The sequence below is a fragment of the Eschrichtius robustus genome, chromosome 1 (assembly GCF_028021215.1).
Source record: "Eschrichtius robustus isolate mEscRob2 chromosome 1, mEscRob2.pri, whole genome shotgun sequence".
Classification (NCBI taxonomy): domain Eukaryota; kingdom Metazoa; phylum Chordata; class Mammalia; order Artiodactyla; family Eschrichtiidae; genus Eschrichtius; species Eschrichtius robustus.
The window spans coordinates 144589895-144612172 of NC_090824.1; the positions used below are offsets into that span (position 1 = coordinate 144589895).

A 22278-nucleotide genomic window follows, 5' to 3' on the forward strand; every position below is an offset into this window, starting at 1 on the left:
CAGTGGAGAATTGCCAGGATGCATGGGGTGGGGTGGGCATCATCAAAGCAGACAGGCTTGCGGTGTGTCTTCCCTGCTGTTCAGTGTCTCCGTGTTCACATGATGTCTGTGGCTTCAAGTAGAGTCGAGTCGCCCTGCAGGCAGGAGGAGGGCACTTAGGACGAGGCTGTGTAGCGTTTGAGCGTTTCCTCAGTGGTCAGGGCCGCAAACCCTACAAGTTGGAAGCTTGCCTCTACGTGGCCGGGAAGGTGTCCTAATTTCCGCTGCGGGGTTCCAACCTGTGTCATGGTTGCTAAAGCCCAACCCTTCCCATTGAGGGCTTCCCAAGGGGTCATGGAAAGTGATTTGGTCTAGTTGGTGAGAAGAGGCACTTGGGCCGAAGTCCATTAAGCCCTTGAGAAGTGCCAGGCTGCATCGTGCCTGTCGGCAACTGCAGGTCGGTTTCAGCCCGCCCATGGGAGGTTACCTTGCTTCCGGGAGCACTGGGAGTGACACCAAGGGCACATCAGATGTGGTGGTAGGTGGCAGGATCTCCAGGTCCACATAGGTGTGACACTCACTGCCGGGAGTGAGGTCTCGTCCAGTCTTTGTGCTTTGCTCAGAAGGCGTGGCTGTGGGAGAGCGGGAGTCTGTGGCCTATTTCAACAGCCTTCGGGTCAAAGTTCTCATGCGGACTCATGAAGCTGACAGGGGACTTTCTCCTTTCAGTTGGGGGTCCAACCAGGGTGCTGTGTATAAAATATGACGTTTACTGTTAGAGGCGTCTGCAAAGGGCCACAGGGACACCCAGAAACCAAAACGCGTATTTAGCGGCACACACAGGAATCCACAAACCCATCCTCGTGCACAGTCCCAGTCACACACGCCCACACGTGTGAATACACACATACAACCTCTCACACACCGAGCAACGTACGTGCGTAACTTCCTTCAGTCGTGCTGTGAGACACACAATCAGTTTTCGGTAAGGGATAGTGGTACTTGGGAAGCAGGTTCCAGGCTCACGCCCAGGTTAAGTGTTCACAAAACTCATGTTCTCTGAGGACCCTGGTGCAATTTAGAAACCTGCATGATTTCTGTCCAATTCTCAGGTGCAGTTGCAGCGTAAGGCTGGCTGTTGGCAGAGAAGAAAACTTTCGCATTGTCTGATGACTGGATGTGCTAAGGAGAACTGGAAAAATTGGGGCGGGTGCATGTTGCCGAGCATGGCTGTGGATATATCAGGACGGTAGGCATTCACCCATACTAAGATGTGCCATTGGATATTAGGATTTCCACAGATGGGCCCAATGGTTGCACGAGTGGATTGATTGTTGGTCCTGCTGAGTGGCCTGAGGACTGTGGATTCCCAAGGCACTTGGAGTACTTCCAGGTCATGGTTACTCTGCAGAGACCCACGGCCTTCCCTTTTGTGTTCTGCAGCGTCCCAGCATGTGCTTGGATCGATGATGACACCCTTGTATGCATTCCTTGGAAAATGTGAACAAAATGAGTGAGAATGCTCTACCGTCTCCTCATCGAAACTGAGGTCCAGCACGTTTCCTCTCTCGGGAGTACGGGACAGTTAGGAGTGAGGGCCAACGTCCCCTGCTGATAGGCATGCAAACACCACTAAGGGCTCCAGCATTGGAGGGGCTCCTGTCTGAGGGTCGACCATGTCTGCCCATAAGCTGGGTCATCTATGAATCCCCGGTCCCTGCTAAAAGGTCGTTGAGGGAATGCAAGAGGGCAGGCTTTCCTGCTAGTCTTCAGGGTCGGAGTGTGTTCTGGTATAGACCCAGTAAGCTTGCAGCTTGGAGAGTTGATTTTTGGACTGGATCACGCTTTGTGCATGCCACTTCAAAGGTTGATTATGGAAGCCAAAATGAGCAAGCTTCCCTGGAGGGAGCCTGGAGCCTCAGGCCAGGCCTGTGGCCCTCTCTGTTGTTGTGTTTCGCGCAGTGAGGTTCTTGACTGCCCGGTGTGGCTGGAGCAGTGGGTGGGCGTGGGCTGCAGTTGGGCGATGGCGGAAGGGGGCTGATGGTTTAGGCCTCAGTGCTGCCCCTGTCAGCTCCTCTGCTGAAGTTGCCGGCACACTGTTGGCGCTAAGTGGATGTTCGTGGAGTGGGGTGTGGATCGAGTGAAGCATTTCAGCCTGGGTGGTGGCTCCTGGCTTGGAGAGAAAGGTAAGGTATCATGAGAAAAGGTCCTGTGTGATGTCGTGGGATGGGCTGTCATCATTCGGTTGCAGGCGCTGGCCTCTGCTTCCCAAGAATGTGTCTTGTTCGTGATGGGCTGGCATAAGCTGCCTATGGAGCAGATGGCTTTGGCAGTTCAAGTGGGTGAGTTGAGGTAGGTAACTTGTGTAGAGTTGCGATCCCATTGCCCGAGGAATGACACCCAAAGAGTGTCTTGCGGGAAGTAGGGAAGATTGACATGGTGAGGAGTCTGTGCCGGCCTCCTTGGAGGTAGTTAAGTTATGCGAACATCCTCTTTGGCCGCTTTGTTCCCTTCTTTGGCAATGTGTAAAGCGAAAGTGTTTTTCCCGTGGGGGAATGACGCGACCGGCCAGTGTAGCACGCAGGCCTTTCGAACAGCCAGAGGTTTATCTGGAGCAGTCCATTGGTGGGGCAGAGATGGGGGCCCCATTGCCATGCCTGCTGTGCTGCCGTGGTCAGCCATTTTTCCCTTTCAGGCTTCCAAGTCCCCTCGCATGGCAGAGGTCTTCCGCTGCAAGTCTGTCTGTGGTCCTCGGGGACCATGCCTTTGATCACTGTGAGTTACTCGGTAGTGTCACTGTGGCAGTGGAGAATTTCCAGGATGCATGGGGTGGGATCAGCATCAACGGAGGAGACAGGCTTGTGGTCTGTCTTCCCTGGTGTTCAGTGTTCCCGTGTTCTGAAGATGTTTGTTTTTTCCAGTAGGGTCGTGTCTCCCTGTGGGCTGGAGGAGGGCACGTAGGACGAGGCTTTCAAGGGTTTGAGAGTTTCCTGGGGGGTCAGGGCCGTGAACATTCAAGATGGGAGCTGCCTGAGACGTGGCTGGGCATGTGGAGTAGTCTCCGCCGTGGGGATCCGACATGGGTCATGGTGGCTGAGGCCCACCACTTCCTGTGGTGGGCATTCCCACGGGTCAGTGGAAAGTGATTAGTCCTAGTTGGCGAGAAGTGGCACGTGGGCCCACGTTCGTTAGCCCCTTGAGTGGTTTCAGGCTGCATCTTGGCAGTAGACAGCTGCCGGTCGGTGTCGGCCCGACCATGGGAGTTCCCTTGCCTCCGGAAGTGCTGCGAGTGACCCCAAATGCCCATCAGATATACTGGTAGCTGACAGAGTCTCGAGGTGCACGTAGATGTCACAGCCAAGGCCCGGAGGCAGGTCTCGTCGAGGCTGTGTGTTTTTGTCAGAAGGCGTGGCTGTGGGAGAGCGGGAGTCCATGGACTATTCCAACAGCCCCTGGGGGTCAAAGTGTGCCTGCGGCTTCTTGAAGCTGACAGGAGTCTTTCTCCTTTCAGTTGGGGGTCTAACCAGGGTTCTGTGTGTAAACAATTACTTTTATTGTTGGACTCCTCTTCACAGGGCCATAGGGACACACAGAGACCAGGACGCGTATTCAGCGGCACACAGAGAAACCCACGAGCACGTCCGCATGCGCAGTCACAGTCACACATGCCCACACGCGTGAACACACACATACAGCCTCTCACACACCGGCCAACGTATGTGCCTAACTTCCTGCAGTCGTACTATCAGACATGCAGTCAATTCTCGGTAAGGTATAGAGGTCCTTGGGAAGCAGTTTCAGAGCTCAAGGCCAGGTAAATGTTTGTATGGATCATGTCCTCTGAGGACACGGGTCCACATATGAAGCCTCGGTGATTTCTGTCCACTTCTCAGGTGCAGTTGCTGGGAAAGGCTGGCCGTCGGCACAAACAAGAAGAACTTGGTGTGCTCTGATGACTGGAGGTGCTAAGAAGAACTGGAAAAAGTGAGGCAGGCCCATGTCCCCGAGCATGGTCGTGGATAACTCAGGACGATAGGTATTCAAGCACCCCAAGATGTGCCATTAGGTATTAGGTTTTCCTCAGACAGGTCCAATGGCTGCAAGAGTGGATTGATTGTTCCTCTTGCTGAGTGGCCTGAGGGCTGTGGATTCTACAGGCTTTTGAGGTAGCCCAGGCTCATGGCTCCTGTACAGAGCCCCGCGGATACCCCGGTTGTGTTCTGCAGCATCCCAGCATGTGCTTGGATCTATGATGACACCCTTGCATGCATTTCTTGGAAAATCTGAACCAAATGAGTGAGAACACTCTACCGTCTCCTCATCGAAACTGAGGTTCAGCACGTTTCCTCTCTCAGGGGGAGAGGACAGTTCGGAATGAGGGCCAGCCTCTCCCGCCGACATGCATGCAAACACCACCAAGGGCTCCAGTATTGGAGGGGCTCCTGTCTGAGGGTTGACCGTGTCTGCACATAAGCTGTGTTATCTGTGAATCCCGGGTCCCTGCTGAATGGCTATTGAGGGAATGCAAGGGGGCAGGCTCTCCTGCTTGTCTTAAGAGTCGGAGTGTGTGCTGGTCTAGGCCCAGTTAGCTTGCATTTGAGAGGTGAGTTGTGGCCAGGAGCACGCTTCGTGCATGCCATTTTGGGGGTTGATTCTGGAAGCCAAAATGAGCAAGCGTCCCTGGTTGGTGCCTTGAACCTCAGGACAGGCCTGTGGACCTCCCTGTTCTTGTGTTTTTCACGGTGAGATTCTTGAGTGCCTAGTGAGGCTGGAGCAATGGGCGGGGGTGAGCTCGGATGGGCATCGGAGGAAAGCGGCTGAAGGATTAGGCCTCGCTGCTGCCCTTGTTTGCTTCTCTACTTTAACTTCCGGCACAGTGTTGATGCCAAGTGGGTCATCGTGGAGTGGGGAGAGGAACGAGTGCTGAATTTAAACCTGCGTGGATCACTGATGGCCCGCACAGGAAGGGAAGGGAAGATGTGGACATGTCCTTTGTGATGTCGTGGATTAGGCTATCATAATTGGGTTGCAGGGGCTGGCCTCGGCTTCCAAAGGATGTGTCATATTCGTGATTGGCTGGCATCAGCTGCCTATGGAGGGGATTGCTTTGGCAGTTCAATTGGATGAGGTGAGGCAGGTAACTGTAGATTTGGAATCCCATTGCCAGAGGAAAGACACCCAAAGTGTGTCTTGCGAGACGTAAAGAAGATTGACATGGTGACGCATCTGTGCTGGCCTCCTTGGAGGATGTTTAGTTATGTGAACATCCCCTTTGGCCGCTTTGTTCCCTTGTTTGGGAATGTGCAAAGCTAAAGTGCTTCTCCCGGGGGGGGGCATGACTCGGCTTGCGAACAGCCAGAGGTTTAGCTGGAGCAGTCTGTTGGGGGGACAGAGGAGGGGGCACTGTTGCGACACCAGGCGCACTGTCGTGGACAGCCACTGTGCCCTTTCAAGGTTCCAGGTCCCCTCGTGTGGCAAAGGTTTTCCGTTGAAAGTCTGTCTGTGGTCCTCGGGGAAAGTGCCTTTGATCACTGTGAGTTCCTCGGTAGTGTCGCTGTGGCAGTGGAGAATTGCCAGGATGCATGGTGTGGGGTGGGCATCATCAAAGCAGACAGGCTTGCGGTCTGTCTTCCCTGCTGTTCAGTGTCTCCGTGTTTGCATGATGTCTGTGGCTTCAAGTAGAGTCGAGTCGCCCTGCAGGCAGGAGGAGGGCACTTAGGACGAGGCTGTGTCGCGTTTGAGCATTCCTCAGTGGTCAGGGCCGCAAACCCTACCAGTTGGAAGCTTGCCTATACGTGGCCGGGAAGGTGGCCTAATTTCCGCTGTGGGGTTCCAACCTATGTCATGGTTGCTGAAGCCCAACACTTCCCATTGAGGGCATTCCCACGGGGTCATGGAAAGTGATTTGGTCTAGTTGGCGAGATGAGGCACTTGGGCCGAAGTCCGTTAACCCCTTGAGAAGTGCCAGGCTGCATCTTGCCTGTCAGCAACTGCAGGTCGGTGTCAGCCCGCCCATGGGAGGTTACCTTGCTTCCGGGAGCACTGGGAGTGACCCCAAGGGCACATCAGATGTGGTGGTAGGTGGCAGGATCTCCAGGTCCACATAGGTGTGACACCCACGGCCGGGAGGGAGGTCTCGTCCAGTCTTTGTGGTTTGGTCAGAAGGCGTGGCTGTGGGAGAGCGGGAGTCTGTGGCCTATTTCGACAGCCTGGGGGTCAAAGTTCGCATGCGGCCTCATGAAGCTGACAGGGGTCTTTCTCCTTTCAGTTGGGGGTCCAACCAGGGTGCTGTGTATAAACTATGACGTTTACTGTTAGAGGCGTCTGCAGAGGGCCACAGGGACACCCAGAGACCAAGACACGTATTTAGCGGCACACACAGGAATCCACAAACCCATCCTCGTGCACAGTCACAGTCACTCACGCCCACACGTGTGAATACACACATACAGCCTCTCACACACCGAGCAACGTACGTGCGTAACTTCCTTCAGTCGTGCTGTGAGACACACAATCAGTTTTCGGTAAGGGATAGTGGTATTTGGGAAGGAGGTTCCAGGCTCACGCCCAGATTATGTGTTCACAAAAATCATGTTCTCTGAGGACCCTGGTGCAATTTAGAAACCTGCGTGATTTCTGTCCACTTCTCAGGTGCAGTTGCAGCGTAAGGCTGGCTGTTGGCAGAGAAGAAGACCTTCGCATCGTCTGATGACTGGATGTGCTAAGGAGAACTGGAAAAATTGGGGCCGGTGCATGTTGCCGAGCATGGCTGTGGATATCTCAGGACGGTAGGCATTAACCCATATTAAGATGTGCCATTGGATATTAGGATTTCCACAGATGGGCCCAATGGTTGCAAGAGTGGATTGATTGTTGGTCCTGCTGAGTGGCCTGAGGACTGTGGATTCCCCAGGCAGTTGGAGTACTGCCAGGTCATGGCTCCTCTGCAGAGACCCACGGCCTTCCCTTTTGTGTTCTGCAGCATCCCAGCATGTGCTTGGATCGATGATGACACCCTTGTATGCATTCCTTGCAAAATCTGAACAAAATGAGTGAGAACGCTCTACCGTCTCCTCATCGAAACTGAGGCCCAGCACGTTTCCTCTCTCGGGAGTACGGGACAGTTAGGAGTGAGGGCCAACGTCCCCTGCTGACAGGCATGCAAACACCACTAAGGGCTCCAGCATTGGAGGGGCTCCTGTCTGAGGGTCGACCATGTCTGCCCATAAGCTGGGTCATCTATGAATCCCCGGTCCCTGCTAAAAGGCCGTTGAGGGAATGCAAGAGGGCAGGCTCTCCCGCTAGTCTTCAGGGTCGGAGTATGTTCTGGTACAGACCCAGTAAGCTTGCAGCTTGGAGAGGTGATTTTTGGACAGGATCACGCTTTGTGCATGCCGCTTCCGAGGTTGATTATGGAAGCCAAAATGAGCAAGTTTCCCTGGTTGGAGCCTGGAGCCTCAGGCCAGGCCTGTGGCCCTCTCTGTTGTTGTGTTTCACACAGTGAGGGTCTTGACTGCCCGGTGTGGCTGGAGCAGTGGGTGGGCGTGGGCTGGAGTTGGGCGATGGCGGAAGGGGGCTGATGGTTTAGGCCTCAGTGCTGCCCCTGTCAGCTCCTCTGCTGAAGTTGCCGGCACACTGTTGGCGCTAAGTGGATGTTCGTGGAGTGGGGTGTGGATCGAGTGAAGCATTTCAGCCTGGGTGGTGGCTGCTGGCTTGGAGAGAAAGGTAAGTTATCATGAGGAAATGTCCTGTGTGATGTCGTGGGATGGGCTGTCATCACTGGGTTGCAGGCGCTGGCCTCGGCTTCCCAAGAATGTGCCTTGTTCGTGATGGGCTGGCATAAGCTGCCTATGGAGCAGATGGCTTTGGCAGTTCAAGTGGGTGAGTTGAGGTAGGTAACTTGTGTAGAGTTGCGATCCCGTTGCCCGAGGAATGACACCCAAAGGGTGTCTTGAAGGAAGTAGAGAAGATCGATATGGTGAGGCGTCTGTGCCGGCCTCCTTGGAGGTAGTTGAGTTATGCGAATATCCCCTTTGGCCGCTTTGCTCCCTTGTTTGGTAATGTGTAAAGCGAAAGTGTTTCTCCCGTGGGGGAATGACGCGACCGGCCAGTGTAGCACGCAGGCCTTTCGAACAGCCCGAGGTTTATCTGGAGCAGTCCATTGGTGGGCCAGAGATGGGGGCCCCATTGCCATGCCTGCTGTGCTGCCGTGGCCAGCCACTGTTACCTTTCAGGCTTCCAAGTCCCCTCGCATGGCAGAGGTCTTCCGTTGCAAGTCTGTCTGTGGTCCTCGGGGACCATGCCTTTGATCACTGTGAGTTACTCGGTAGTGTCACTGTGGCAGTGGAGAATTTCCAGGATGCATGGGGTGGGATCAGCATCAACGAAGGAGACAAGCTTGTGGTCTGTCTTCCCTGGTGTTCAGTGTTCCCGTGTTCTGAAGGTGTTTGTGGTTTCCAGTAGGGTCGTGTCTCCCTGTGGGCTGTAGGAGGGCACGTAGGACGAGGCTTTCAAGGGTTTGAGAGTTTCCTTAGGGATCAGGGCCGTGAACATTCAAGATGGGAGCTGCCTGAGACGTGGCTGTGCATGTGGAGTAGTCTCCGCCGTGGGGATCCGACATGGGTCATGGTGGATGAGGCCCACCACTTCATGTGGTGGGCATTCCCACGGGTCAACGGAAAGTGATTAGGCCTAGTTGGCGAGAAGTGGCACGTGGGCCAACGTTCGTTAGCCCCTTGAGTGGTTTCAGGCTGCATCTTGGCAGTAGACAGCTGCCGGTCGGTGTCGGCCCGACCATGGGAGTTCCCTTGCTTCTGGAAGTGCTGCGAGTGACCCCAAATTCCCATCAGATATACTGGTAGCTGACAGAGTCTCGAGGTGCACGTAGATGTCACAGCCAAGGCCTGGAGGCAGGTCTCGTCGAGGCTGTGTGTTTTTGTCAGAAGGCGTGGCTGTGGGAGAGCGGGAGTCCATGGACTATTTCAACAGCCCCTGGGGGTCAAAGTGTGCCTGCGGCCTCTTGAAGCTGACAGGAGTCTTTCTCCTTTCAGTTGGGGGTCTAACCAGGGTGCTGTGTATAAACTATTTCTTTTATTGTTGGACTCCTCTTCACAGGGCCATAGGGACACACAGAGACCAGGACACGTATTCAGCGGCACACAGAGAAACCCACGAGCACGTCCGCATGCGCATTCACAGTCACACATGCCCACACGCGTGAACACACACATACAGCCTCTCACACACCGGCCAACGTATGTGCCTAACTTCCTGCAGTCGTACTATCAGACATGCAGTCAATTCTCGGTAAGGGATAGAGGTCCTTGGGAAGCAGTTTCAGAGCTCAAGGCCAGGTAAATGTTTGTATGAATCATGTCCTCTGAGGACACCGGTCCACTTATGAAGCCTCGGTGATTTCTGTCCACTTCTCAGGTGCAGTTGCTGGGAAAGGCTGGCCGTCGGCACAAACAAGATGACCTTCGTGTGCTCTGATGACTGGAGGTGCTAAGAAGAACTGGAGAAAGTGAGGCGGGCCCATGTCCCCGAGCATGTTCGTGGATAACTCAGGACGGTAGGTATTCCAGCACCCCAAGATGTGCCAGTAGGTATTAGGTTTTCCTCAGACGGGCCCAATGGCTGCAAGAGTGGATTGATTGTTCCTCTTGCTGAGTGGCCTGAGGGCTGTGGATTCTCCAGGCTTTTGAGGTAGCCCAGGCTCATGGCTCCTGTACAGAGCCCCGCGCACACCCCGGTTGTGTTCTGCAGCGCCCCAGCATGTGCTTGGATCGATGATGAAACCCTTGCATGCATTTCTTGGAAAATCTGAACGAAATGAGTGAGAACACTCTACCGTCTCCTCATCGAAACTGAGGTCCAGCACGTTTCCTCTCTCAGGGAGAGAGGACAGTTAGGAATGAGGGCCAGCGTCCCCTGCCGACATGCATGCAAACACCACTAAGAGCTCCAGTATTGGGGGGGCTCCTGTCTGAGGGTTGACCGTGTCTGCACATAAGCTGTGTTATCTGTGAATCCCGGGTCCCTGCTGAATGGCTGTTGAGGGAATGCAAGGGGGCAGGCTCTCCTGCTGGTCTTAAGAGCCGGAGTGTGTGCTGGTCTAGGCCCAGTTAGCTTGCAGTTGGGGAGGTGAGTTGTGGCCAGGAGCAGGCTTCGTGCATGCCATTTTGGGGGTTGATTCTGGAAGCCAAAATGAGCAAGCATCCCTGGTTGGTGCCTTGAACCTCAGGACAGGCCTGTGGACCTCCCTGTTCTTGTGTTTTTCACGGTGAGGTTCTTGAGTGCCTAGTGAGGCTGGAGCAATGGGCGGGGGTGAGCTCGGTTGGGCATCGGAGGAAAGCGGCTGAAGGATTAGGCCTCGCTGCTGCCCTTGTTTGCTTCTCTACTTTAACTCCCGGCACAGTGTTGATGCCAAGTGGGACATCGTGGAGTAGGGACAGGAACAAGTGCTGAATTTAAACCTGCGTGGATCACTGATGGCCCGCACAGGAAGGGAAGGGAAGATGTGGACATGTCCTTTGTGATGTCGTGGAATAGGCTATCATAATTGGGTTGCAGGTGCTGGCCTTGGCTTCCCAAGGATGTGTCATGTTCGTGATTGGCTGGCATCAGCTGCCTATGGAGGGGATGGCTTTGGCAGTTCAAGTGGATGAGGTGAGGTAGGTAACTGTGTAGATTTGGAATCCCATTGCCAGAGGAAAGACACCCAAAAGGTGTCTTGCGAGACGTAAAGAAGATTGACATGGTGACGCGTATATGCTGGCCTCCTTGGAGGATGTTTAGTAATGCGAACATCCCCTTTGGCTGCTTTGTTCCCTTGTTTGGGAATGTGCAAAACGAAAGTGCTTCTCCCGGGGGGGGGCATGACTCGGCTTGCGTACAGCCAGAGGTTTATCTGGAGCAGTCTGTTGGGGGGACAGAGGTGGGGGCACTGTTGCGACACCAGGCGCACTGTCGTGGACAGCCACTGTGCCCTTTCAAGGTTCCAGGTCCCCTCGTGTGGCAAAGGTTTTCCGTTGAAAGTCTGTCTGTGGTCCTCGGGGACAGTGCCTTTGATCACTGTGAGTTCCTCGGTAGTGTCGCTGTGGCAGTGGAGAATTGCCAGGTTGCATGGGGTGGGGTGGGCATCATCAAAGCAGACAGGCTTGCGGTGTGTCTTCCCTGCTGTTCAGTGTCTCCGTGTTCGCATGATGTCTGTGGCTTCAAGTAGAGTCGAGTCGCCCTGCAGGCAGGAGGAGGGCACTTAGGACGAGGCTGTGTAGCGCTTGAGCGTCTCCTCAGTGCTCAGGGCCGCAAACCCTACCAGTTGGAAGCTTGCCTATACGTGGCCGGGAAGGTGGCCTAATTTCCGCTGTGTGGTTCCAACCTGTGTCATGGTTGCTGAAGCCCAACACTTCCCATTGAGGGCATTCCCACGGGGTCATGGAAAGTGATTTGGTCTAGTTGGCGAGATGAGGCACTTGGGCCGAAGTCCATTAAGCCCTTGAGAAGTGCCAGGCTGCATCGTGCCTGTCCGCAACTGCAGGTCGCTGTCAGCCCGCCCATGGGAGGTTACCTTGCTTCCGGGAGCACTGGGAGTGACCCCAAGGGCACATCAGATGTGCTGGTAGGTGGCAGGATCTCCAGGTCCACATAGGTGTGACACCCACGGCCGGGAGGGAAGTCTCGTCCAGTCTTTGTGCTTTGGTCATAAGGCGTGGCTGTGGGAGAGCGGGAGTCTGTGGCCTATTTCGACAGCCTGGGGGTCAAAGTTCGCATGCGGCCTCATGAAGCTGACAGGGGTCTTTCTCCTTTCAGTTGGGGGTCCAACCAGGGTGCTGTGTATAAACGATGACGTTTACTGTTAGAGGCGTCTGCAGAGGGCCACAGGAACACCCAGAGAACAAGAAGCATATTTAGCGGCACACACAGGAATCCACAAACGCATCCTCGTGCAGAGTCACAGTCACACACGCCCACACGTGTGAATACACACATACAGCTTCTCACACACCGAGCAACGTACGTGCGTAACTTCCTTCAGTCGTGCTGTGAGACACACAATCAGTTTTCGGTAAGGGATAGTGGTACTTGGGAAGCAGGTTCCAGGCTCACGCCCAGGTTAAGTGTTCACAAAATCATGTTCTCTGAGGACCCTGGTGCAATTTAGAAACCTGCGTGATTTCTGTCCACTTCTCAGGTGCAGTTGCAGCGTAAGGCTGGCTGTTGGCAGAGAAGAAGACCTTCGCATCGTCTGATGACTGGATGTGCTAAGGAGAACTGGAAAAAGTGGGGCGGGTGCACGTTGCCGAGCATGGCTTTGGATATGTCAGGACGGTAGGCATTCACCCATACTAAGATGTGCCATTGGATATTAGGATTTCCACAGATGGACCCAATGGTTGCAAGAGTGGATTGATTGTTGGTCCTGCTGAGTGGCCTGAGGACTGTGGATTCCCCAGGCAGTTGGAGTACTGCCAGGTCATGGCTCCTCTGCAGAGACCCACGGCCTTCCTTTTTGTGTTCTGCAGCGTCCCAGCATGTGCTTGGATCGATGATGACACCCTTGTATGCATTCCTTGCAAAATCTGAACAAAATGAGTGAGAACGCTCTACCGTCTCCTCATCGAAACTGAGGCCCAGCACGTTTCCTCTCTCGGGAGTACGGGACAGTTAGGAGTGAGGGCCAACGTTCCCTGCTGACAGGCATGCAAACACCACTAAGGGCTCCAGCATTGGAGGGGCTCCTGTCTGAGGGTCGACCATGTCTGCCCATAAGCTGCGTCATCTATGAATCCCCGGTCCCTGCTAAAAGGCCGTTGAGGGAATGCAAGAGGGCAGGCTCTCCCGCTAATCTTCAGGGTCGGAGTGTGTTCTGGTATAGACCCAGTAAGCTTGCAGCTTGGAGAGGTGATTTTTGGACAGGATCACGCTTTGTGCATGCCGCTTCCGAGGTTGATTATGGAAGCCAAAATGAGCAAGTTTCCCTGGTTGGAGCCTGGAGCCTCAGGCCAGGCCTGTGGCCCTCTCTGTTGTTGTGTTTCACGCAGTGAGGTTCTTGACTGCCCGGTGTGGCTGGAGCAGTGGGTGGGCGTGGGCTGGAGTTGGGCGATGGCGGAAGGGGGCTGATGGTTTAGGCCTCAGTGCTGCCGCTGTCAGCTCCTCTGCTGAAGTTGCCGGCACACTGTTGGCGCTAAGTGGATATTCGTGGAGTGGGGTGTGGATCGAGTGAAGCATTTCAGCCTGGGTGGTGGCTGCTGGCCTGGAGAGAAAGGTAAGGTATCATGAGGAAAGGTCCTGTGTGATGTCGTGGGATGGGCTGTCATCATTGGGTTGCAGTCGCTGGCCTCGGCTTCCCAAGAATGTGCCTTGTTCGTGATGGGCTGGCATAAGCTGCCTATGGAGCAGATGGCTTTGGCAGTTCAAGTGGGTGAGTTGAGGTAGGTAACTTGTGTAGAGTTGCGATCCCGTTGCCCAAGGAATGACACCCAAAGGGTGTCTTGCGGGAAGTAGAGAAGATCGACATGGTGAGTCGTCTGTGCCGGCCTCCTTGGAGGTAGTTGAGTAATGCGAATATCCCCTTTGGCCGCTTTGTTCCCTTGTTTGGCAATGTGTAAAGCGAAAGTGTTTCTCCCGTGGGGTAATGACATGACCGGCCATTGTAGCACGCAGGCCTTTCGAACAGCCAGAGGTTTATCTGGAGCAGTCCATTGTTCGGGCAGAGATGGGGGCCCCATTGCCATGCCTGCTGTGCTGCCGTGTCCAGCCACTGTTCCCTTTCAGGCTTCCAAGTCCCCTCGCATGGCAGAGGTCTTCCGTTGCAAGTCTGTCTGTGGTCCTCGGGGACCATGCCTTTGATCCCTGTGAATTACTCGGTAGTGTCACTGTGGCAGTGGAAAATTTCCAGGATGCATGGGGTGGGATCAGCATCAACGAAGGAGACAGGCTTGTGGTCTGTCTTCCCTGGTGTTCAGTGTTCCCGTGTTCTGAAGATATTTGTGGTTTCCAGTAGGGTCGTGTCTCCCTGTGGGCTGGAGGAGGGCACGTAGGACGAGGCTTTCAAGGGTTTGAGAGTTTCCTTAGGGGTCAGGGCCGTGAATATTCAAGATGGGAGCTGCCTGATACGTGGCTGGGCATGTGGAGTAGTCTCCGCCGTGGGGATCCGACTTGGGTCATGGTGGCTGAGGCCCACCACTTCCTGTGGTGGGCATTCCCACGGGTCAATGGAAAGTAATTAGGCCTAGTTGGCGAGAAGTGGCACGTGGGCCAACGTTCGTTAGCCCCTTGAGTGGTTTCAGGCTGCATCTTGGCAGTAGACAGCTGCCGGTAGGTGTCGGCCCGACCATGGGAGTTCCCTTGCTTCCGGAAGTGCTGCGAGTGACCCCAAATGCCTATCAGATATACTGGTAGCTGACAGAGTCTCGAGGTGCACGTAGATGTCACAGCCAAGGCCCGGAGGCAGGTCTCGTCGAGGCTGTGTGTTTTTGTCAGAAGGCGTGGCTGTGGGAGAGCGGGAGTCCATGGACTATTTCAACAGCCCCTGGGGGTGAAAGTGTGCCTGCGGCCACTTGAAGCTGACAGGAGTCTTTCTCCTTTCAGTTGGGGGTCTAACCAGGGTGCTGTGTATAAACTATTTCTTTTATTGTTGGACTCCTCTTCACAGGACCATAGGGACACACAGAGACCAGGACGCGTATTCAGCGACACACAGAGAAACCCACGAGCACGTCCGCATGCGCAGTCACAGTCACACATGCCCACACGCGTAAACACACACATACAGCCTCTCACACACCGGCCAACGTATGTGCCTAACTTCCTGCAGTCGTAGTATCAGACATGCAGTCAATTCTCGGTAAGGGATAGAGGTCCTTGGGAAGCAGTTTCAGAGATCAAGGCCAGGTAAATGTTTGTATGGATCATGTCCTCTGAGGACACCGGTCCACTTATGAAGCCTCGGTGATTTCTGTCCACTTCTCAGGTGCAGTTGCTGGGAAAGGCTGGCCGTCGGCACAAACAAGAAGACCTTGGTGTGCTCTGATGACTGGAGGTGCTAAGAAGAACTGGAGAAAGTGAGGCGGGCCCATGACCCTGAGCATGGTCGTGGATAACTCAGGACTGTAGGTATTCAAGCACCCCAAGATGTGCCATTAGGTATTAGGTTTTCCTCAGACGGGCCCAATGGCTGCAAGAGTGGATTGATGGTTCCTCTTGCTGAGTGGCCTGAGGGCTGTGGATTCTCCAGGCTTTTGAGGTAGCCCAGGCTCATGACTCCTGTACAAAGCCCCGCGCACACCCCGGTTGTGTTCTGCAGCGTCCCAGCATGTGCTTGGATCGATGATGACACCCTTGCATGCATTTCTTGGAAAATCTGAACCAAATGAGTGAGAACACTCTACCGTCTCCTCTTCGAAACTGAGGTTCAGCACGTTTCCTCTCTCAGGGGGAGAGGACAGTTAGGAATGAGGGCCAGCGTCCCCCGCCGACATGCATGCAAACACCAGCAAGGACTCCAGTATTGGAGGGGCTCCTGTCTGAGGGTTGACCGTGTCTGCACATAAGCTGTGTTATCTGTGAATCCCGGGTCCCTGCTGAATGGCTGTTGAGGGAATGCGAGGGGGCAGGCTCTCCTGCTGGTCTTAAGAGTCGGAGTGTGTGCTGGTCTAGGCCCAGTTAGCTTGCAGTTGGGAGGTGAGTTGTGGCCAGGAGCACGCTTGGTGCATGCCATTTTGGGGGTTGATTCTGGAAGCCAAAATGAGCAAGCGTCCCTGCTTGGTGCCTTCAACCTCAGGACAGGCCTGTGGACCTCCCTGTTCTTGCGTTCTTCACGGTGAGGTTCTTGAGTGCCTAGTGAGGCTGGAGCAATGGGCGGGGGTGAGCTCGGTTGGCCATCGGAGTAAAGCGGCTGAAGGTTTAGGCCTCGCTGCTGCCCTTGTTTGCTTCTCTACTTTAACTCCCGACACAGTGTTGATGCCAAGTGGGTCATCGTGGAGTGGGGAGAGGAAAGAGTGCTGAATTTAAACCTGCGTGGATCACTGATGGCCTGCACAGGAAGGGAAGGGAAGATGTGGACATGTCCTTTGTGATGTCGTGGAATAGGCTATCATAATTGGGTTGCAGGTGCTGGCCTCGGCTTCCCAAGGATGTGTCATGTTCGTGATTGGCTGGCATCAGCTGCCTATGGAGGGGATGGCTTTGGCAGTTCAAGTGGATGAGGTGAGGTAGGTAACTGTGTAGATTTGGAATCCCATTGCCAGAGGAAAGACACCCAAAGGGTGTCTTGCGAGACGTAAAGAAGATTGACATGGTGACGCGTCTGTGCTGGCCTCCTTGGAGGATGTTTAGTTATGCGAACATCCCCTTTGGCCGCTTTGTTCCCTTGTTTGGGAATGTGCAAAGTGAAAGTGCTTCTCCCGGGGGGGGGGGGCATGACTGGGCTTGCGAACAGCCAGAGGTTTATCTGGAGCAGTCTGTTGGGGGGACAGTGGTGGGGGCACTGTTGCGACACCAGGCGCACTGTCGTGGACAGCCACTGTGCCCTTTCAAGGTTCCAGGTCCCCTCGTGTGGCAAAGGTTTTCCGTTGAAAGTCTGTCTGTGGTTCTCGGGGACAGTGCCTTTGATCACTGTGAGTTCCTCGGTAGTGTCGCTGTGGCAGTGGAGAATTGCCAGGATGCATGGGGTGGGGTGGGCATCATCAAAGCAGACAGGCTTGCGGTGTGTCTTCCCTGCTGTTCAGTGTCTCCGTGTTCGCATGATGTCTGTGGCTTCAAGTAGAGTCGAGTCACCCTGCAGGCAGGAGGAGGGCACTTAGGACGAGGCTGTGTAGCGCTTGAGCGTCTCCTCAGTGCTCAGGGCCGCAAACCCTACCAGTTGGAAGCTTGCCTATACGTGGCTGGGAAGGTGGCCTAATTTCCGCTGTGTGGTTCCAACCTGTGTCATGGTTGCTGAAGCCCAACACTTCCCATTGAGGGCATTCCCACGGGGTCATGGAAAGTGATTTGGTCTAGTTGGCGAGATGAGGCACTTGGGCCGAAGTCCATTAACCCCTTGAGAAGTGCCAGGCTGCATCTTGCCTGTCGTCACCTGCAGGTCGGTGTCAGCCCGCCCATGGGAGGTTACCTTGCTTCCGGGAGCACTGGGAGTGACCCCAAGGGCACATCAGATGTGCTGGTAGGTGGCAGGATCTCCAGGTCCACATAGGTGTGACACCCACGGCCGGGAGGGAGGTCTCGTCCAGTCTTTGTGCTTTGGTCAGAAGGCGTGGCTGTGGGAGAGCGGGAGTCTGTGGCCTATATCGACAGCCTGGGGGTCAAAGTTCGCATGCGGCCTCATGAAGCTGACAGGGGTCTTTCTCCTTTCAGTTGGGGGTCCAACCAGGGTGCTGTGTATAAACGATGACGTTTACTGTTAGAGGCGTCTGCAGAGGGCCACAGGAACACCCAGAGACCAAGAAGCATATTTAGCGGCACACACAGGAATCCACAAACTCATCCTCGTGCAGAGTCACAGTCACACACGCCCACACGTGTGAATACACACATACAGCGTCTCACACACCGAGCAACATACGTGTGTAACTTCCTTCAGTCGTGCTGTGAGACACACAATCAGTTTTCGGTAAGGGATAGTGGTACTTGGGAAGCAGGTTCCAGGCTCACGCCCAGGTTAAGTGTTCACAAAATCATGTTCTCTGAGGACCCTGGTGCAATTTAGAAACCTGCGTGATTTCTGTCCACTTCTCAGGTGCAGTTGCAGCGTAAGGCTGGCTGTTGGCAGAGAAGAAGACCTTCGCATCGTCTGATGACTGGATGTGCTAAGGAGAACTGGAAAAAGTGGGGCGGGTGCACGTTGCCGAGCATGGCTGTGGATATCTCAGGACGGTAGGCATTCACCCATACTAAGATGTGCCATTGGATATTAGGATTTCCACTGATGGGCCCAATGGTTGCAAGAGTGGATTGATTGTTGGTCCTGCTGAGTGGCCTGAGGACTGTGGATTCCCCAGGCAGTTGGAGTACTGCCAGGTCATGGCTCCTCTGCAGAGACCCACGGCCTTCCCTTTTGTGTTCTGCAGCGTCCCAGCATGTGCTTGGATCGATGATGACACCCTTCTATGCATTCCTTGCAAAATCTGAACAAAATGAGTGAGAACGCTCTACCGTCTCCTCATCGAAACTGAGGCCCAGCACGTTTCCTCTCTCGGGAGTACGGGACAGTTAGGAGTGAGGGCCAACGTCCCCTGCTGACAGGCATGCAAACACCACTAAGGGCTCCAGCATTGGAGGGGCTCCTGTCTGAGGGTCGACCATGTCTGCCCATAAGCTGGGTCATCTAGGAATCCCCGGTCCCTGCTAAAAGGCCGTTGAGGGAATGCAAGAGGGCAGGCTCTCCCGCTAATCTTCAGGGACGGAGTGTGTTCTGGTATAGACCCAGTAAGCTTGCAGCTTGGAGAGGTGATTTTTGGACAGGATCACGCTTTGTGCATGCCGCTTCCGAGGTTGATTATGGAAGCCAAAATGAGCAAGTTTCCCTGGTTGGAGCCTGGAGCCTCAGGCCAGGCCTGTGGCCCTCTCTGTTGTTGTGTTTCACGCAGTGAGGTTCTTGACTGCCCGGTGTGGCTGGAGCAGTGGGTGGGCGTGGGATGGAGTTGGGCGATGGCGGAAGGGGGCTGATGGTTTAGGCCTCAGTGCTGCCCCTGTCAGCTCCTCTGCTGAAGTTGCCGGCACACTGTTGGCGCTAAGTGGATGTTCGTGGAGTGGGGTGTGGATCGAGTGAAGCATTTCAGCCTGGGTGGTGGCTGCTGGCCTGGAGAGAAAGGTAAGGTATCATGAGGAAAGGTCCTGTGTGATGTCGTGGGATGGGCTGTCATCACTGGGTTGCAGGCGCTGGCCTCGGCTTCCCAAGAATGTGCCTTGTTCGTGATGGGCTGGCATAAGCTGCCTATGGAGCAGATGGCTTTGGCAGTTCAAGTGGGTGAGTTGAGGTAGGTAACTTGTGTAGAGTTGCGATCCCGTTGCCCGAGGAATGACACCCAAAGGGTGTCTTGAAGGAAGTAGAGAAGATCGATATGGTGAGGCGTCTGTGCCGGCCTCCTTGGAGGTAGTTGAGTTATGCGAATATCCCCTTTGGCCGCTTTGCTCCCTTGTTTGGTAATGTGTAAAGCGAAAGTGTTTCTCCCGTGGGGGAATGACGCGACCGGCCAGTGTAGCACGCAGGCCTTTCGAACAGCCCGAGGTTTATCTGGAGCAGTCCATTGGTGGGCCAGAGATGGGGGCCCCATTGCCATGCCTGCTGTGCTGCCGTGGCCAGCCACTGTTACCTTTCAGGCTTCCAAGTCCCCTCGCATGGCAGAGGTCTTCCGTTGCAAGTCTGTCTGTGGTCCTCGGGGACCATGCCTTTGATCCCTGTGAGTTACTCGGTAGTGTCACTGTGGCAGTGGAGAATTTCCAGGATGCATGGGGTGGGATCAGCATCAACGAAGGAGACAAGCTTGTGGTCTGTCTTCCCTGGTGTTCAGTGTTCCCGTGTTCTGAAGGTGTTTGTGGTTTCCAGTAGGGTCGTGTCTCCCTGTGGGCTGTAGGAGGGCACGTAGGACGAGGCTTTCAAGGGTTTGAGAGTTTCCTTAGGGATCAGGGCCGTGAACATTCAAGATGGGAGCTGCCTGAGACGTGGCTGTGCATGTGGAGTAGTCTCCGCCGTGGGGATCCGACATGGGTCATGGTGGATGAGGCCCACCACTTCATGTGGTGGGCATTCCCACGGGTCAACGGAAAGTGATTAGGCCTAGTTGGCGAGAAGTGGCACGTGGGCCAACGTTCGTTAGCCCCTTGAGTGGTTTCAGGCTGCATCTTGGCAGTAGACAGCTGCCGGTCGGTGTCGGCCCGACCATGGGAGTTCCCTTGCTTCTGGAAGTGCTGCGAGTGACCCCAAATTCCCATCAGATATACTGGTAGCTGACAGAGTCTCGAGGTGCACGTAGATGTCACAGCCAAGGCCCGGAGGCAGGTCTCGTCGAGGCTGTGTGTTTTTGTCAGAAGGCGTGGCTGTGGGAGAGCGGGAGTCCATGGACTATTTCAACAGCCCCTGGGGGTCAAAGTGTGCCTGCGGCCTCTTGAAGCTGACAGGAGTCTTTCTCCTTTCAGTTGGGGGTCTAACCAGGGTGCTGTGTATAAACTATTTCTTTTATTGTTGGACTCCTCTTCACAGGGCCATAGGGACACACAGAGACCAGGACACGTATTCAGCGGCACACAGAGAAACCCACGAGCACGTCCGCATGCGCATTCACAGTCACACATGCCCACACGCGTGAACACACACATACAGCCTCTCACACACCGGCCAACGTATGTGCCTAACTTCCTGCAGTCGTACTATCAGACATGCAGTCAATTCTCGGTAAGGGATAGAGGTCCTTGGGAAGCAGTTTCAGAGCTCAAGGCCAGGTAAATGTTTGTATGAATCATGTCCTCTGAGGACACCGGTCCACTTATGAAGCCTCGGTGATTTCTGTCCACTTCTCAGGTGCAGTTGCTGGGAAAGGCTGGCCGTCGGCACAAACAAGATGACCTTCGTGTGCTCTGATGACTGGAGGTGCTAAGAAGAACTGGAGAAAGTGAGGCGGGCCCATGTCCCCGAGCATGTTCGTGGATAACTCAGGACGGTAGGTATTCCAGCACCCCAAGATGTGCCAGTAGGTATTAGGTTTTCCTCAGACGGGCCCAATGGCTGCAAGAGTGGATTGATTGTTCCTCTTGCTGAGTGGCCTGAGGGCTGTGGATTCTCCAGGCTTTTGAGGTAGCCCAGGCTCATGGCTCCTGTACAGAGCCCCGCGCACACCCCGGTTGTGTTCTGCAGCGCCCCAGCATGTGCTTGGATCGATGATGAAACCCTTGCATGCATTTCTTGGAAAATCTGAACCAAATGAGTGAGAACACTCTACCGGCTCCTCATCGAAACTGAGGTCCAGCACGTTTCCTCTCTCAGGGAGAGAGGACAGTTAGGAATGAGGGCCAGCGTCCCCTGCCGACATGCATGCAAACACCACTAAGAGCTCCAGTATTGGGGGGGCTCCTGTCTGAGGGTTGACCGTGTCTGCACATAAGCTGTGTTATCTGTGAATCCCGGGTCCCTGCTGAATGGCTGTTGAGGGAATGCAAGGGGGCAGGCTCTCCTGCTGGTCTTAAGAGCCGGAGTGTGTGCTGGTCTAGGCCCAGTTAGCTTGCAGTTGGGGAGGTGAGTTGTGGCCAGGAGCAGGCTTCGTGCATGCCATTTTGGGGGTTGATTCTGGAAGCCAAAATGAGCAAGCATCCCTGGTTGGTGCCTTGAACCTCAGGACAGGCCTGTGGACCTCCCTGTTCTTGTGTTTTTCACGGTGAGGTTCTTGAGTGCCTAGTGAGGCTGGAGCAATGGGCGGGGGTGAGCTCGGTTGGGCATCGGAGGAAAGCGGCTGAAGGATTAGGCCTCGCTGCGGCCCTTGTTTGCTTCTCTACTTTAACTCCCGGCACAGTGTTGATGCCAAGTGGGACATCGTGGAGTAGGGACAGGAACAAGTGCTGAATTTAAACCTGCGTGGATCACTGATGGCCCGCACAGGAAGGGAAGGGAAGATGTGGACATGTCCTTTGTGATGTCGTGGAATAGGCTATCATAATTGGGTTGCAGGTGCTGGCCTTGGCTTCCCAAGGATGTGTCATGTTCGTGATTGGCTGGCATCAGCTGCCTATGGAGGGGATGGCTTTGGCAGTTCAAGTGGATGAGGTGAGGTAGGTAACTGTGTAGATTTGGAATCCCATTGCCAGAGGAAAGACACCCAAAAGGTGTCTTGCGAGACGTAAAGAAGATTGACATGGTGACGCGTATATGCTGGCCTCCTTGGAGGATGTTTAGTAATGCGAACATCCCCTTTGGCTGCTTTGTTCCCTTGTTTGGGAATGTGCAAAACGAAAGTGCTTCTCCCGGGGGGGGGCATGACTCGGCTTGCGTACAGCCAGAGGTTTATCTGGAGCAGTCTGTTGGGGGGACAGAGGTGGGGGCACTGTTGCGACACCAGGCGCACTGTCGTGGACAGCCACTGTGCCCTTTCAAGGTTCCAGGTCCCCTCGTGTGGCAAAGGTTTTCCGTTGAAAGTCTGTCTGTGGTCCTCGGGGACAGTGCCTTTGATCACTGTGAGTTCCTCGGTAGTGTCGCTGTGGCAGTGGAGAATTGCCAGGTTGCATGGGGTGGGGTGGGCATCATCAAAGCAGACAGGCTTGCGGTGTGTCTTCCCTGCTGTTCAGTGTCTCCGTGTTCGCATGATGTCTGTG

General features: G+C 54.7%; 8 non-coding genes across 8 annotated transcripts; all 8 read left to right on the top strand.

Annotated features, from left to right (window-relative positions):
* The first annotated feature begins 1439 nt into the window (after positions 1-1439).
* Positions 1440-1532, top strand: LOC137754357 (small nucleolar RNA SNORD116). The gene has a single exon (XR_011071827.1). It is a non-coding gene; the product is annotated as a small nucleolar RNA SNORD116 (small nucleolar RNA).
* Positions 1533-4222: 2690 nt separating this feature from the next.
* On the top strand, positions 4223-4315 carry LOC137750478 (small nucleolar RNA SNORD116). The gene has a single exon (XR_011070458.1). It is a non-coding gene; the product is annotated as a small nucleolar RNA SNORD116 (small nucleolar RNA).
* Positions 4316-6978: 2663 nt separating this feature from the next.
* LOC137776613 (small nucleolar RNA SNORD116) lies at positions 6979-7071 on the top strand. The gene has a single exon (XR_011076271.1). It is a non-coding gene; the product is annotated as a small nucleolar RNA SNORD116 (small nucleolar RNA).
* Positions 7072-9761: 2690 nt separating this feature from the next.
* On the top strand, positions 9762-9854 carry LOC137776918 (small nucleolar RNA SNORD116). Its single transcript, XR_011076354.1, has one exon. It is a non-coding gene; the product is annotated as a small nucleolar RNA SNORD116 (small nucleolar RNA).
* A 2666-nt stretch (positions 9855-12520) lies between these two features.
* On the top strand, positions 12521-12613 carry LOC137776620 (small nucleolar RNA SNORD116). Its single transcript, XR_011076274.1, has one exon. It is a non-coding gene; the product is annotated as a small nucleolar RNA SNORD116 (small nucleolar RNA).
* A 2690-nt stretch (positions 12614-15303) lies between these two features.
* LOC137750132 (small nucleolar RNA SNORD116) lies at positions 15304-15396 on the top strand. The gene has a single exon (XR_011070377.1). It is a non-coding gene; the product is annotated as a small nucleolar RNA SNORD116 (small nucleolar RNA).
* A 2668-nt stretch (positions 15397-18064) lies between these two features.
* Positions 18065-18157, top strand: LOC137776789 (small nucleolar RNA SNORD116). Its single transcript, XR_011076322.1, has one exon. It is a non-coding gene; the product is annotated as a small nucleolar RNA SNORD116 (small nucleolar RNA).
* Positions 18158-20847: 2690 nt separating this feature from the next.
* On the top strand, positions 20848-20940 carry LOC137750245 (small nucleolar RNA SNORD116). Its single transcript, XR_011070402.1, has one exon. It is a non-coding gene; the product is annotated as a small nucleolar RNA SNORD116 (small nucleolar RNA).
* The last annotated feature ends 1338 nt before the right edge of the window (positions 20941-22278 follow it).